General features: G+C 31.5%; 1 protein-coding gene across 3 annotated transcripts in view; it reads right to left on the bottom strand.

The window, feature by feature from the left end:
- LOC127700656 (dopamine D2-like receptor) overlaps window positions 1-15,971 on the bottom strand; it is a 218,537-nt gene that overhangs the window by 68,618 nt on the left and 133,948 nt on the right. For 2 of the 3 annotated variants that reach the window (XM_052204221.1, XM_052204220.1), the window contains one exon: window positions 12,164-12,308. The exons of the other annotated variant lie outside the window; for it this stretch is intronic. The gene's annotated coding sequence lies outside the window, so the exon portion shown is untranslated. The remainder of the gene's footprint in view (window positions 1-12,163; window positions 12,309-15,971) is intronic. 3 annotated transcript variants of the gene reach the window in all.

Below are 15,971 nucleotides of genomic sequence, written 5' to 3'. Positions count from 1 at the left end.
ACAACAAATTCGTCTTGGCCAATTACTATTCATTCATTAAAATATTTTAGCTGAAAAATGTTAAAAACATACAAAGCTATTTATAAAACCAGAAGATTCGATGTTTCTTATCAATTGTTGGATGTAATATAATGGACGTAAACACAAAATACAAATTAATAGAACATCCTCTTGAAAGAAACCTAAACGGGAGATGATAACAAGTGGCACTCGTCGTGTTGTTCATGGTTAGTACAAAGTTGGTGTTAATTCTCATTTGATGATGTGACAATCGCCAAAAAGAGGACGAGGGAATGACTACGACAATTGGAACATATATCCATGGTAATTTGTGACACCGATATTCCATAAAGGTCATCTAAATCATGATGGCTCCCGTTAAATTTCCGAAGAGGTGACTTCAACTTTACAATAAGATCCCTTGGTTAAACAGATTCATTGTAAGCAGCAAGCGTCCATCAAAGAAATAAAGTTTGAAACTCAAGCACCCGAATATCGTATCAAATGGGGGAGATTTATTATCTTTCTCATGCTAACACTCAGAAAACACTTAACCGCATTAGTACCATTAAAAACAGATTGATGCATAAAATAATCGCATTGCACGTTACGAAACTGTTATCGCAGACTACTTTGCTTTTGCTTATTTAATCATCGAAATACTCCACGATAAATAGTTATAGCACCAAGGCATTAAGATATTAGGAATATTTAATCTAAAGTTTCCAAATACAATATACAAAAATGTTCGAGAACACCATTGTTTGAAAAAAAAGCTATCCATCAAGTCTCTTTTCGGATTGATCTATCTTTGAAATGATTTTAATGCTTTATTTACGCATTAAACTATTTGACCAACTATTTCATCCAACAAAGTTAACTGGGTATGAACAAAATCAATAACAGTTCAATTTTCAATTGAGTATATAATAACTATACAGATATAATTTGAACAGCAAATATTACGTTTATAACTATACCTTTACTAGTGAGATATAACCAGAACAGCGGTATGTTACGTTTATATTTATACCTTTACCACCGAGAGATTGCATGCACATCGACTTAATACCTTTGTATTTATACCAGGACTTATATCATATTACTTGTACATCGATAGAATACATTTATATTTATACCCGGACTTTCGAGAGATTAACTTCCCATCTGTATGCTACTTTTATATTTATACCAGGACCTATGCGAGATTTACTGATCATTGGTATACTAATTTTATATTTATACCAGGACTTTTTTAGAGAGTAACTGACCATCGGTATTCTACTTTTATATTTATACCAGGTCTTTTTTTAGATTAACTGACCATCGGTATTCTACTTTTATAGTTATACCAGGACGTTTTAGAGATTAACTGACCATCGGTATTCTACTTTTATATTCATACCAGGACTTTTTTAGAGATAAACTGACCATCGCAGTATTCTACTTTTATAGTTACTAGAACACACCCGCGAAATCGCAGGCATTTAGAGCGTGGTTGAAAGTATGTAAACTGTAGTAGGATGAATTTTTGTAAAAGATTTTATGACTGGAGAATTTCAGGAAAGGTATCAAAAGTCATAGGTACTGCGACAGGACAATATTTTCTAGCCCGCTCCCTTTTTTCCAAAGTCCGTTATTTTTTTGTTTTCTGTTAATTTCAATTATTTTCCCGTTTTCTGTATACTATGAACATACATAATTGTTTATCATAAATAAAGTGTATTTGCTATTTTCTATCAATTCCAACTTTATCATCCACGGCGGTCACTGATATATTATATAGAGAGTCTTTATATTTTATAGTAGTATGATCATAGTATACATGCAGATAAACGCGAAAATAATTGTCCTGTCCCCGAGTACTTATGAAAATTATGTGTAATTTTAAAACAGTCCTAAACGGAAGTCTTGTCTATGACTTAAAGTCCGTCCGAAGTCGGAAACAATATCCGGACGCCTTTATTTTCGTTTTTCTCCCAAAATAACCCAAACTGAATAATCATTAGAATAGATGACAAATGCGACTATGCATGGTACCTATAGGACACAGAGTCATGATGATTAATTTATTGTGGAAGGAAGAGAAGCGACACACAAAATGAGGTCTTCTCATTTAAAAGTATAAATACCAGGACGTTTTAGAGATTAACTGACCATCGGTATTTTTCTTTTATATTTTTACCAGGACTTTTTTTAGAGATAAACTGACCATCGCGGTATTCTACTTTTATAGTTATACCAGGACGTTTTAGAGATTAACTGACCATCGGTATTCTACTTTTATATTTATACCAGGACTTTTTTAGAGATTACCTGACCATCGCGGTATTCTACTTTTATATTTATACCAGGACATTTTAGAGATTAACTGACCATCGGTATTCTACTTTTATATTTATACCAGGACGTTTTTAGAGATTAACTGACCATCGGTTTTCTACTTTTATATTTAAACAAGGACTTTTTAGAGATTAACTGACCATCGGTATAATACTTTTATATTTATACCAGGACTTTTTTTAAAGATTAACTGACCATCGGTATTCTACTTTTATAGTTATACCAGGACGTTTAAGAGATGAACTGACCATCGGTCTTCTACTTTTATATTTATACCAGGACTTTTTAGAGATTAACTGACCATCGGTTTACTACTTTTATATTTATACTAGGACGTTTAAGAGATTAACTGACCATCGGTATTCTACTTTCATATTTATACCAGGACTTTTTTAGAGATAAACTGACCATCGGTATTCTACTTTTATACTTATACCATGACGTTCTAGAGATTAACTGACCATCGGTTTGCTACTTTTATATTTATTCCAGGACTTTTTAGAGATCAACTGACCATCTGTTTACTACTTTCATATTTATACCAGGACGTTTTAAAGAATAATTGACCATCGGTTCACTACTTTTATATTTATACCAGGACGTTTTAGAGATTAACTGACCATCGCGGTATTCTATTTTCATATATATACCATGACTTATGTGAGATTATCTGACCATCGATATACAACTTTTATATATATATCATGACTTATGTGAGATAATCTGACCATCGGTATTCTACTTTCATATATATACCACGACTTAAGCCAGATTATCTGACCATCGGTATTCTACTTTCATATATATATACCATGACTTTTGTGAGATTATCTGACCATCGGTATTCTACCTTCATATATATACCATTACATATGTGAGATTATCTGACCATCAGTATTCTACTTTTTTATTTATACCATGACATATGTGAGATTATCTGACCATCGGTTTTCTACTTTCATATATAAACCATGACTTATGTGACATTATCTGACCATCGGTATTCTACTTTCATTTCTATACCATGACTTATGTGAGATTATCTGACCATCGGTATTCTACTTTCATATATATACCATGACTTATGTGAGATTATCTGACCATCGGTGTTCTACTTTCATATATATATACCATGACTTATGTGAGATTATCTAACCATCGGTATTCTACTTTCATATATATACCATGACTTGTGCGAGATTATCTGATAATAACATAAATGATATTAAGAGGAGTTGGTTTTTATCTATCATGCATGGCATAAAGTATGAATTTGATTTCTGACATTCATCGCTTTTGGTACCTTCAAATTTTGGTTTTACTAAAAAGTCAAACTTTTCCATTACACGAAGTAAATGGTTTTTATATTTGCCTAACTGTAAGACTGGCTCCTTTTTAAAAAGCTTATCGATGATATCATCTAATAACTCTCTTGCGTCTGTCAGTTTGGTCCACTCAGACATCGATAATAAACTTTGACTGAAATCACAAACAAGGCACCTGAAACACTTTACTAACCAATTTGGCTGTAGAATGATGTAATCACTGAATTCTATGCTGGTATGTCAAGAAATGAAGGAGTTGTTCTTTTTCATTAATAGAAGTCTTACGAGCTAGTTCCTCTATATCCTTCCATAACAGTATGATCTCATTCGATTTATGTTTAATTGTTGTGCATGGAAAGTGTCAAGTTATTCTAATCATCTTTCGTTCATTTCCGTACATTAATTAAACAATAATTTGTAGATAACACTTTCAGTTGTAAAAATAAAGTAGTAAAGGTCAAAATAAGACCCAAAATATCTCTGTAAGCCTAACCGGTATATCATCACACTAAAGTAAAAATCACTGATTAATTTATTTAACCTTAATGCTATTAGGACCTAACGATTGTGTACCAGTATTTTGAATATGTGCCCTTCAGTTTGCATACTGATCTGTAAATTTACCCATTGTGTCCTATTCCCGATTGGACATTTTGACTGAGTTTTGATTCGTATGGGTAATGCATTCATAGTATGAAATGATTATCTTCTCGACGCATCCGGTCTATCTCCTTTTGATGTTCAATTGATTCCCTCATTTTTATGTTTTTTACCTTGATTTGAACATATGTATACTGCTATTGTATCTTATACTGATAACTGCTGAATGACCGCCCTGTCGTTATTTACAAACATGCATTATATTATATTTGTATTTTGACTCGTGAGGTATTACATGAACTATACGTTGATATGTTTCAAAACAACAATACGTCTAGGTATAAAACATTAAATTTGTATGATTTATTATGATGTCATCAATAAACAGAATTGTTTTTGTAATGATAGAATCAATTATCATTAGTGTGGTCAAAGGGTTATATCTCAGACTAACTGCACATTTTTCTATTATAGTATGTTGAAATATTTATTGTTGTACCCATTGTTGATCTGTGATTTAATTATATTCCAATTATCTTTCACCTTTGACCATGTACTTCACTATAATTTCTCACACACGCCAATCATTTATTCTCATTTCTAACATTAAGATATCTTTACAATCATGTTATAGAATCAGTTCACAGCAATCGTTCAAACATTAAACATGTTAACCACTTAACGCGTAGCTAAACTGATGGTATTTGATGGTTCTCACATCTGCAATCTATATCAGAATAAAACTATTAATTATCCTGCCGTTATAGGCAGAGATAATCTGTTATATAGTATAAGACAATGCAATAATGAAACATTAAGCTTTGTTTCAAGTCTAAATTTTAATTTCAAATACTAGTACTAGAATTTCGACTTAAAATCTAAAGTGCGACTTTTAATAGATAATTTCTAGAGGGAGTACAAATTGTCCCTATTTTGGTTCTATTCATAAAATCTAAATCAAAAGCTGGTGATACTCACAGATATCTAAATACTGAAGAGTCTATATCAAATTCAACAACTGTATATATATATATACATATAAAATGTTATTCAGTGTTATACATTGCTGCAACAGACGATTTATAAAACCAGGTTTAACCTACCATTTTCTTTGGAAAATTCTCTTACTAAGTCAGGAATATTACAGTTTTTTTTCCAGAGCGTTTGGTTTGGTCAGTTTGAATGAACTTCCCCTTTTTGAATTTACCTTGGAGTTCGGTATTTTTATTATAACATTTTTTTGTTATGTTTTTCATTCAAGGTCATCCTTTAACTACGTGAATTATATGCAGCTAAAAAAGATTTTAATTTTGGTAACGTAATGTGTCAAAGTATGTTACGGTAAATCTTCCCTTTTGAGTCTTACTTGTTTTATAAATATTTGATCTATGCTCGAATTTCATACTTTTGATGCCCGAGTTTTCTACTTAGATAATATAAGAAACCACTACACTTAAATAACAGAAGCAAATTTTTTGTAATGTGAAGATATTTAGTTTTATGCATTCTGATATATATTTAGAGTAATTTCGAATATGATATGTGTTTTCAATATTTGGAGTTATTTTGTACAAGCCCAAACGAAAAAATATAAACAAGTTTAAATTGAAAACAACGTTCAAACCTATGATTGCGTTGGATAAAAACCGCAATTTTTATATGTGTGCATGCAAAACAAATTTCTTGGTAGAGGGGTCTAAATACAGCACAAACAACATTTTCCAAAAGACCAAATGAGTGAAAAAGTATAGTTTAACAAAACGCATTTGACTAGCAGGTCGAACAACTGATGTTCTTAAACCCTGCTGACTGACATTGGCGATTTCCAAATAAACGGATCACAAGATGTAACAAAATAGATCTTATTATTAATTCATTACCAAACAGAAAACAATAAACTTGCGGAAAAGATGGTATACAGCAAACATGTGGTGCAAAAATTTGAACACCATATCCGGATTTCGACAATTAATGTCTCTTCAGTGATGTTAGGAATCGAAACGGTATTTGGAAGGCCATATAAATATATAGTCACATTCTCATCAGAATTGGACACGGCTGCTGGTTGTATCCTACAGAAAACTTAGTTAACGGTTGTATGCAAATATTCAAGGGCATGCATCCTACAATTAAAGTATTGTTACACGAACCCCTTGCAGTTTTGGAACACTTGACATGATCCAAGTTTCTAGTTGCTCTGTTTTCACAGTTAAAGGAATATATAAGCATGAACTTGATTTTTTTAATTCAAAAGTTTGATATCTAAAATAGTAATTTTCGACTTAATAATAAGAGATTGAAAACAATATTCTGAATTTGAAATTTCGACTGTAACTAAATAATTTGAAATATTAAACATTCTAACTATGATAGAAGGGATGGATTGGGAAAAATCATTTGTGGTATGTTTCTAGGCTTATTTTATAATATGTAATATAACATTCAAGATTTCAATATGAAAATTCGGTTGTTTCTGCATTTACACCTCATACATATTTATGTTTTGGCGTTACTAATTATGTATTGCTATACGTAATGAAAACTTATGGTCCTATATCCTGTCGATATTATTTACTTATATGTTGGCATTGTATAAGTTCACACTTTTCTCATACTTTTTTTGAGGTTTTCACACTTATCCGTTGAAGACGTACTGATGTAATAATGTTAAGACATGGTTAAGTTATTAGTTGAAATTGGGCTTTAAACTAGCTTTCAAGGAGTGGGTATTTCTGGATCGGTGCTTTGTGTCTATTATAATTTTGTTAGTATTTTTTTGTTAAAGTGAGAATCTTATAAGTCAATCCCATTTCAGTTCATTTTACAGAATCTTTTAATGGTGTGCTGTTACATCCCTTTCTAGGGTTAGGGGGGTTTAATCCCCAATTGTTTTAATTCCGGCACATTTACAGGTGACTATTTAAAGCCTATAGTTCAGAGGTAGTCGTAGGTTGACGTCTGCCAGATTTGTGTTTCGTTTTAATGTTATTAGAATAAATTAGATTGATAGTTATCGACTTTGAATTGTTTCCCTTTTTGCAGTTGACTGACCCTTTATAGTTAACTTCCTCGTTCATCATAGATGTTTTCACGTTGGAAATCATGAAACATATCCTTTTTAATTTGTTTTTAATCTTTATTCTGCGGTTTACATGTTATAATGTACTATTATATTATTTATTTATGTATTTCTCTGCGCTGAGTGTTCTTGCGTTTGTTTTAACCGTATTCCTGTCACGTGGTGTTGTCATTTTAGCGGTATTTTTAACATTGCCATATCAGCGGGAGGTTCTGCTAGCCATAAAACCAGGTTCAACCCTACATTTTTTTCTTAAAATGTCCTGTACCAAGTCAGGAATATGGCAGTTGTTATCAGCCAGTCCGTTTTTATTAATGTTGGCTTTTGCTTATGTTGTAGTTCAGTGTTTCTGTTGTTCCATTGTTTTCCACTTATAGTTGATGTGTTTTCCTCGGTCTTAGTTTGTTACCCAGATTTGTTTTTGCTTAATCGAATTATGACTATTGAACAGCGGTATACTACTATTGCCTTTATTGATTAAACATGATTTTTGTAAAATGTTGTAAAATGTCAGTTCAATAAGACTAGCTTTTTTGAATTCCAAAGTATACATATATATTAGCATTTGGATGACTTTTAAACATGATATTTACTGATGTGTGAAACATGGTCAAACCAATGTCTTTCTTGTCTCTATTTATTGTTCTTTTTCTCTCTCTGAAAGCCATGTACGTACTTCACATTCTTCTACTGAAAGAATCGGCAGTTCTACTGTTTTACGTTTTTGATGCCAAAATCTTTAGATTTTTTCAGTTTCATATTTTGATTTATATGTACTTCTTTTGATTGAAATTTTTAATTGTGAATTGAATATATATTTTAAATTCTACTCAAAAAGTCAAGTAAAATCTTTGAGAATAGGAAATTCGAGATAATTCAAGGTCAAAAATTTAAACTTAAAATTTTATGAGGTTTTTTTTTAATTCAATATTTAAGCTTCAAGTTGTAAAATTGTTAAAGTTTATAAAAGTTGAATATTGAGTAGTGAGCTTAGAAATTATAATATTTCAAAGTATTTAGTTACAGTTAAAAATTTCAAATTTAGAACATTGTTTTAAATCTCTTATTAAAAAGTCGAAAATCAGTATTTTAGATATCAAAACTTTGAATTTGGAAAAACCAGTTCATGCTTATTAAAAAGTCGAAAATCAGTATTTTAGATATCAAAACTTTGAATTTGGAAAAACCAGTTCATGCTTATATATTCATTAAACTGTGAGAACAGAGCGACTTGAAACTTGGATCATGTCAAGTGTTCAAAAACTGTAAAGGGTTCATGTAAAAATTCTTTAATTGTAGAATGCATGCCCTTGTATATTGGCATAGAACATTTAACTAAGTTTTCTCCAGGATACAACCTGCAGCTGTGTCCAACTCTGATGAGAATGAAATAAAAACATTCTAAATCCCTAATGAGCCACAACAATATTATTCCATCCGCCATTTTTGTTTTTTTGTTATTTAATAAACTAATTGCCTGAGGAAGTTTTTTTTCTAAAAAAAATATAGCAACACCTTAATTAGGAAGAACAGACATGTATACAATGGTAATTTCACACCAAAGACATAAAATGTATCCAAGTCACGTCTCAGTTATGTTTTTGTTTGTGCAAATTACAATTATATACTACAATTCTAACTACAATGCCTGAAGAGTGTTTTTAAGAGTAAAAAATATAATTATGTATGCAGCTTTCAACCAATCTTTTTTATGTTTTTGACGCAAAGTCTTGTTTTCCTGTCTACCGGGCAAAAAGCGTCAACAAAAACTGATAGAAAAAGCATGTTTTGAATTATATAAACCGAATATATCTGAATCTAAGAGAATAATGATCCAGATAAGTTTATTTAATTCTCATCTTTTCACGAAGGAAATCAAGGTATAAAAGTTCTAACATATTGCTGCTAATCGCAGGTAACTAATGAACTACAAAACGGACGGTACAAAAAAGCAATACTTCTCAAACAGTTAATCGTTTTTGAATTTAATGCATTATGGATTATATTCTCAAAAGCAAGCGTACATAAAAAAAATTGGGATTGGTCGACGTCTTAAACATCTTGTATCCAAGGAGGGATTATGGGTATTTTAGTTTGTTGTACAAACAATAAAAATAGCGTATATTCTGAAACGACAGCGAAATATAGAACAATGGCATTTTTTGTTTTTGATACTGACTTTATCGGCAAGAATATCTAGCGAGCCTGATACTCGGGTTGATGAAGTCAGTATAAACAAATAACATGTTTTAATTCTATTTATCGTTAATGTATCATATCAATATGTTTTTTTGTTGAGAATATGAAAAAAGTATAAAAAATAATATCGAACTCCAAAGTAAATAAAAAAGGTGAAGTCCAAAAAAAAAACTGACAAAATCAAACGTTAAAATGTTTCAATCAACAGAACGAATTGAAAACAACTGTCATATTCCTGACTTTGTACAAGTATGAAATATAATGTAAGTAAAACTATTTTTACGCGTACAAAAAATGTGATAGTTGTTTGGTTGTATGAATGAAGTTGGATGCAATTCATTGATTAATTGACGCGGATGGGCATGAAAGCGTGACATTGCTTCAGTGTTACGTGAAGTGTTTGTCTCATATTGTTTTTGGAAGCACTATGATCTAACTAAATATTAGGCAGTAGGATGAAAGGAAATATGAACAAATTGCCTATAACTAAAAGTTATTGACACTTTAAAACCAAAGAAATAAGTAACACGTATTCCAAACAACTGATAGAAAACTGAAGTGTCCATTCTACTCTATACGTTCGCATGGTAAAATCCAGTAACAAGTCACAACGGATTATCAGCATGTACACTAAAAATCGGTATTGCAAAAAGAGAAAAAATATAAGAAAATTGCATCACTCATGACAAGAACGACAGGCAGGTTTTACCCAGATCACATATTTTGTGCGAGATCACTAGCGGCAAGAGATCTGCCTTCCATTATCTTTTATGTAAAACAGCAGAAAAAATCTGCGTATCCTAGCATGTGTACCAATATCTTAACAGTGTGTGTACACTAGCAGGGAAAGAGCTGCATTGACTGCCAAAACACTAGGACTGCTGGATTTAAACAGGTTCCTTTTTGTCATAATTTAATTTGTTTGGGATGCATTATTGCCAGAACTTTAAACAAGTCAAGTTTGTCTTATATTCACGGTGGCCGTTACCTGTAAGTTTCTTCTAACGTTACCTTTTTTCAAGACCCAGAGACATGATAATTGATCACTTAACACTCATGAACAATACTTTACCATATCTAAAATTAGGCACCTTTTCTGAATTCTTGTAGCAGAGATTTGAGAAAAAGAGACGAAAGATACCAAATGTACTTTCAAACTCATACGTCGGTATAAACTAATGTTGTCATTTGCAAACAAACGAAGACGATGAAACTAGCTTACAAATAAGATTAGGAGATGTCCTTTTGAACTTTGTTTGGCTCTTAGTTGACAAACTTATGACAAAGATAATTTATACAATGTAGTTTTAAAATTTCTATCAAACATCTTGCATTGATTTTTGGATTTTTGGATCATTCGCTAATTACAACATTTAAATATGATCACATTTTTTGACAAATGTTTCATCAAAATAATATTAAACTAAATCATTTTATGACGTTGCTTTGAGAAAGTTGTAAGGGTTATATCGGTCGATATTGTAGTAATAAGTAATTTGTCAACAGACTTTTATCTTTTGAGATATGTGGTCGTCTTTGTTCAATTAATTCACTTCCTGTTCAGACTTGTGGGAATTTATAATGAATGGGGAGTACCGACAAAATTCTATGTATTTTTATTCCATTAAAGTTTTTCTAAATCTATTTATCTATATTGAATTCTTTCTTATATCTCACTTTTTGCATTCGTTTATTTGAAGTCCTGTTTTCTGTTCATTCAATTGAATATTTATCTCGTGTGTCTTTCAGTTACTTCTTTCGTTCTCTTGTGCGAATTCTTTAAATATTTGAAGGTTTTTTTCCTTCTTACGACATAATCATTCTGGTTTGCATTTTTTGTAAGAATATTGCGAGATTATATCACAGTCGATTGCAATAGTGTTACTGACAGTCCCGTTTAAAAGCGCGTTCAACAAACAAAACAAATACAGGTATACTTTTGGTCGTTTTATGTTTTATCGGCTCTTCGGCGTCTGTATAAGATTTTGTCTATTCAAATATTTTGGCCCCAATCATCACTGAAAAGACATTCATTGTCGAAATGCTCGTCTGGTGCAGTAAAATTGGTGGCGTAAATCTTATTTCTACCACCTGGTCAAAATGTCTGCTGGTCGAGGGTATCACCAGCTCAGTTACAATTACTTCGGTATGAGAATACGGATATTATTTAATTCAAATTTACTGTTATATTTTGGCCCAGTGAATCACTGAAGAGACATTAATTAAAAGGAGCATCTGGTTCAGTTAAAAAGTTACTGTTAATGTTATTAGTGATAATCTTTGTTTGAATCATATATGGTCTTTTGTATGATTTGTCCTAGCCTAAAACAAAATATTTGTATTAATGTTGGCAATTCTTTTCGGTGAAACAAATTTTGCCCATTTTTTTCAGTATTTTTTTATACTCTTAGACTGAAGTTTATTTGTATAAAGAGGAAGAGAATTGAACTGGTTTTTACTACTTTACTAAGAGATGGGCATACATTGTATGTACTCAAACAAAGCATAATGTTGTTTAATGTAAATGCGGAGGAAACAACAAAATTTTGTATGTAATTGGAAACCTTCTTTCCACCGACTTTATACATTACTAATACGTAACAAAGTAGGGACTTACCTCTCTCTTTCAATTATTACATGTCTGAACTATTTGCATGGTCTTCAAGACTGCTGATAACAAGTTCTTACAAACAATTCATGTCCGATGTCATTTGATTGACAGAAAGAAAGCAGCAGGATAAAACCATATATAAAACGAAGTCCTGGAAAAATCAATACATGTCCGTTACCGACTTTGCATCTGTCTTTTACATATCTATTGAATTACATGGATCTTTATTGCTTGAACGTTTTAGATGATTATTCAGAAATAACATTAGAAATACCAATGATACAATTAAAGATATTTGAGACGCTTGTTTTGACTATGTTTCATCAAATAAAAAATATCACTGATTGAAATCTTGTTTTGTAATGCAGCGAAAGAATCGTAAATATAAATTTGAATAATGCAAGATAAAAACCATATTGCTCTTCAGTAATTGAAGAACATTATTTTACCTTTAATGGTAATATAACATGGAGGCTTCGTACGTCCACATTTATTGAATTTTAATGGTAATATAACATGGATGTTTCAACCATCCACATTTATTTAACTAATTTATAAAGGCTTTTGTCCATCTATCATGCGTCAGATAAGTAATTGTATGTAGTCTAATTTAATATTGTTTGCAATAATTTTTATACATTCCTTTATAGCCCAGCACATGAAATATAAATTGCTAATACATGAAAATAGTATTACATTGGAGATATTAGATATCATATTAGTCTGAATTTATATGAAACCTATGCAGTAATATATCACATAGATTTTGTTTCATTCTGTCAATGCTATCTCCAGATTTGATATCGGCTTTAATATAATCAAGGGTTCAGTTCCTTTAATGACATGTATTTTTGCCAATGAACTCACGAAATTGCTAATAAACACCTGCTTTCCTAATTCTTTTGTTAAAAACGAAATGCATGCATCAAGCACCTGTTTGTTGTCAAAGCATATCGATTCCTGACATACATATTATCTAGAAGCTTAAAGTTATGATTCCATTTACGACATTAATATTCGTTAGAACATCAAACAATGTGTAGTTCATGTTTATGCTTTAGATTTGCAGAACACGTTGAACAACAGCTTATATAAGTATTAAAAATGCCAAGCTAATAATGCTTCTGTACCAAACTTTCTAATAAGATTTGTAGTTTTAAATCATGTTTGTTATTTCTAATAAGATTCTCTTCTCTCTTGCCAAAGGTCATGATTTTCCTCGGCTCAGAAAGGTATTTATGTTAATGGAGAATATTGGTCAAATGAGTAGGAAACTTATGATGTCCTACTTTGATGCATTTAACAGAGAGTTCTTACATGCGTAGCATTGTCATACATAACATTATTAATACTTCAGGAGAATCGGAATTAAACCAGATTAAGAAACGAATGCCATCTTCTGTGTCTTTAAAATCCAGAATCATTACATTTCTATTTAATCAACTAAGCCATGAATCATTCGTGGAAGTAAAACACGTAATTGTGATCGTTAAATGGTATCAATGAAACATTTAGCTGAAAAGGCAAAATTTATTATCATCAAAATCATAGTGTTAATTTTCAATAATTAATGTCACTGTCGTCTTTTTTTCATATCATTTAATCTTTGTTCGAGTAAAATAATTGTCACTTCTTAACTTATAATACACTTAATTACACCTTATGTAAGAATCCTGGGTTTTGATTGGTTGATAGCCAGTGTATTTTTCACCAATTTACTGTTATCAAATGAATATCGTTCATTTTTTAACGCCGCCGGAGTATATGCAAAAAGGATATGCCTTTTTTACCCTCTCTGCCATGGTATTTGCCAAAAAATACTCTATCCGACTGGACGCTTGTAACGTCACGATCACCAATGCGTTTTTGAACGTTAACATTCGGTGTAATTAAACAGATATAGCATGTTCTTGAGGGGTATTTGCGAAAAATACCAGTCTTGAGAATGAATTTCCCTCGCCTTACGGCTCGCGAAATTTAACATTCTCTCGAGTGGTATTTTTCGCAAATACCCCTCCTTAACATGATATATCTGTTCAAAAAACCCCTAAACATGTATACATTTAACTCATTAACTGAAAACAAACGTTATATAGATATAGGAAGATGTGGTATGAGTGCCAATGAGACAACTCTCCATCCAAGTTACAATTTATAAAAGTAAACCATTATATGTCAAGGTACGGCCTTCAACACGGAGCATTGGCTCACACCGAACAGCAAGCTATAAAGGGCCCCAAAAAAATACTAGTGTAAAACCATTCAAACGGAAAAACAAACGGTCTAATCTATATAAAAACGAGAAACGAGAAACACGTATGAACTACATAAACAGACGACAACTACTGTTATATCCATATTCTTTTGAACACTGGTGGATAGTTGTCTTATTTGCAATTATACAGCTTCTTATTTTTATATTTACAACGAATAAAAATTGTGATAAATGTCACCCATTCATATTTTAAAAAAAATGGAATTTTGGTATCCTGGCCAACGAGACAACTACCCGTAGAAGAAATGACGAAGATGTAAACCATTGCAGGTCATCGTATGGCCTTACCAATGAGCAAACACCATACTGTGTATAAAAGGCTTAAAAAAGATCCCTGTTTGGCTGAAAATAAAACAATACAAAAGATGCAAACGATGGTCTGATTTATAACTACTGGTAAAAATAAATGAAAAACAAATATGACAGACAGCAACCAAAAAAACTGGATAACATACTTTGGACGGCAAAATACGAATGTATTTTAAAACTTTTGGAAGAAATCCTCCCCTAACCTGGGACAGTGGTTTAACAGCACAACATTAGAACAAATTTCAGAATTCAGTTGGATAGGGCTTGATTCATCAGATCGGCACTTAGCACAAAAATAAATAACAAATATACGAAAGACACAATGTATCAATCTAAGAGTACTCGCAGTTAATGGTAGTTAGTTCAAATTGCAAATGTTGATACCGATAAGGACAATCTTCAAAGTTCTTACTACGATGCTAAATTGATAATCTCTAAGAATGGGTGTATCTTAAGAAACAATAAGTTTATCTGGATCGAATCTGAATTTACAAGCTTTATAAACAACATCACCGTAAAAATTAGAATGTGATATCTACTTGGTAAATGTTATAAGTTATTTGTGGTAACGAAATCCCTGACTTAATAATTTCAGTTACACACAGATTACACTCAACACCACTACCAGCATAATCTTAGCAAACGAGTTGGGAAATATACGCGTCGTAAAAGCGGACAAAATTTAAGTTTCAATAAACGACATGCCATTATCTGCGTGAGTTTTCGTCCTCGTCTCAGGTTCTATTGCAATTTTCTTAATCACTGGGATTTAAGGCAGGTTGTCACTTGTGTATCAGTGTATTCCTTTTCATGTCATAAACATATGAAAATAATTCATATTGTCTAAAATAAGCAAAAAGTCAAAATTTGGTTGCTCCCAAACATCTTTCCTGTTTCTGATTTGCCTCGTTTTTTTTACGTTCGTGTATTGTACTTATATGGTCGATTTTATATTCCATTTTAAACACATCTAGTACTTCGTATTATACAATATTATTAACTAAAACAAGCTTACTATAGTTATAGGTATTTTCCAGACAATCTCGCCCACTGTCCTAAATACTGAGATGTTGATTGACCCTTAGAGACAATCAAATTATTATAAATAAGAGTCAACAATAGCTTATCTCGTTAATCAATTTTTAATTTATGAACCAATGGGAATCCTGTAAGAATCGCATGAAACAAAATTGGAGGGAAAAAGAGCACACCGACAGAGTAAGCTTCTAC

Source organism: Mytilus californianus, unplaced genomic scaffold, assembly GCF_021869535.1.
Source record: "Mytilus californianus isolate M0D057914Y unplaced genomic scaffold, xbMytCali1.0.p SCAF_5, whole genome shotgun sequence".
NCBI lineage: Eukaryota > Metazoa > Mollusca > Bivalvia > Mytilida > Mytilidae > Mytilus > Mytilus californianus.
This window is presented reverse-complemented; position numbering and strand designations above follow the sequence as displayed.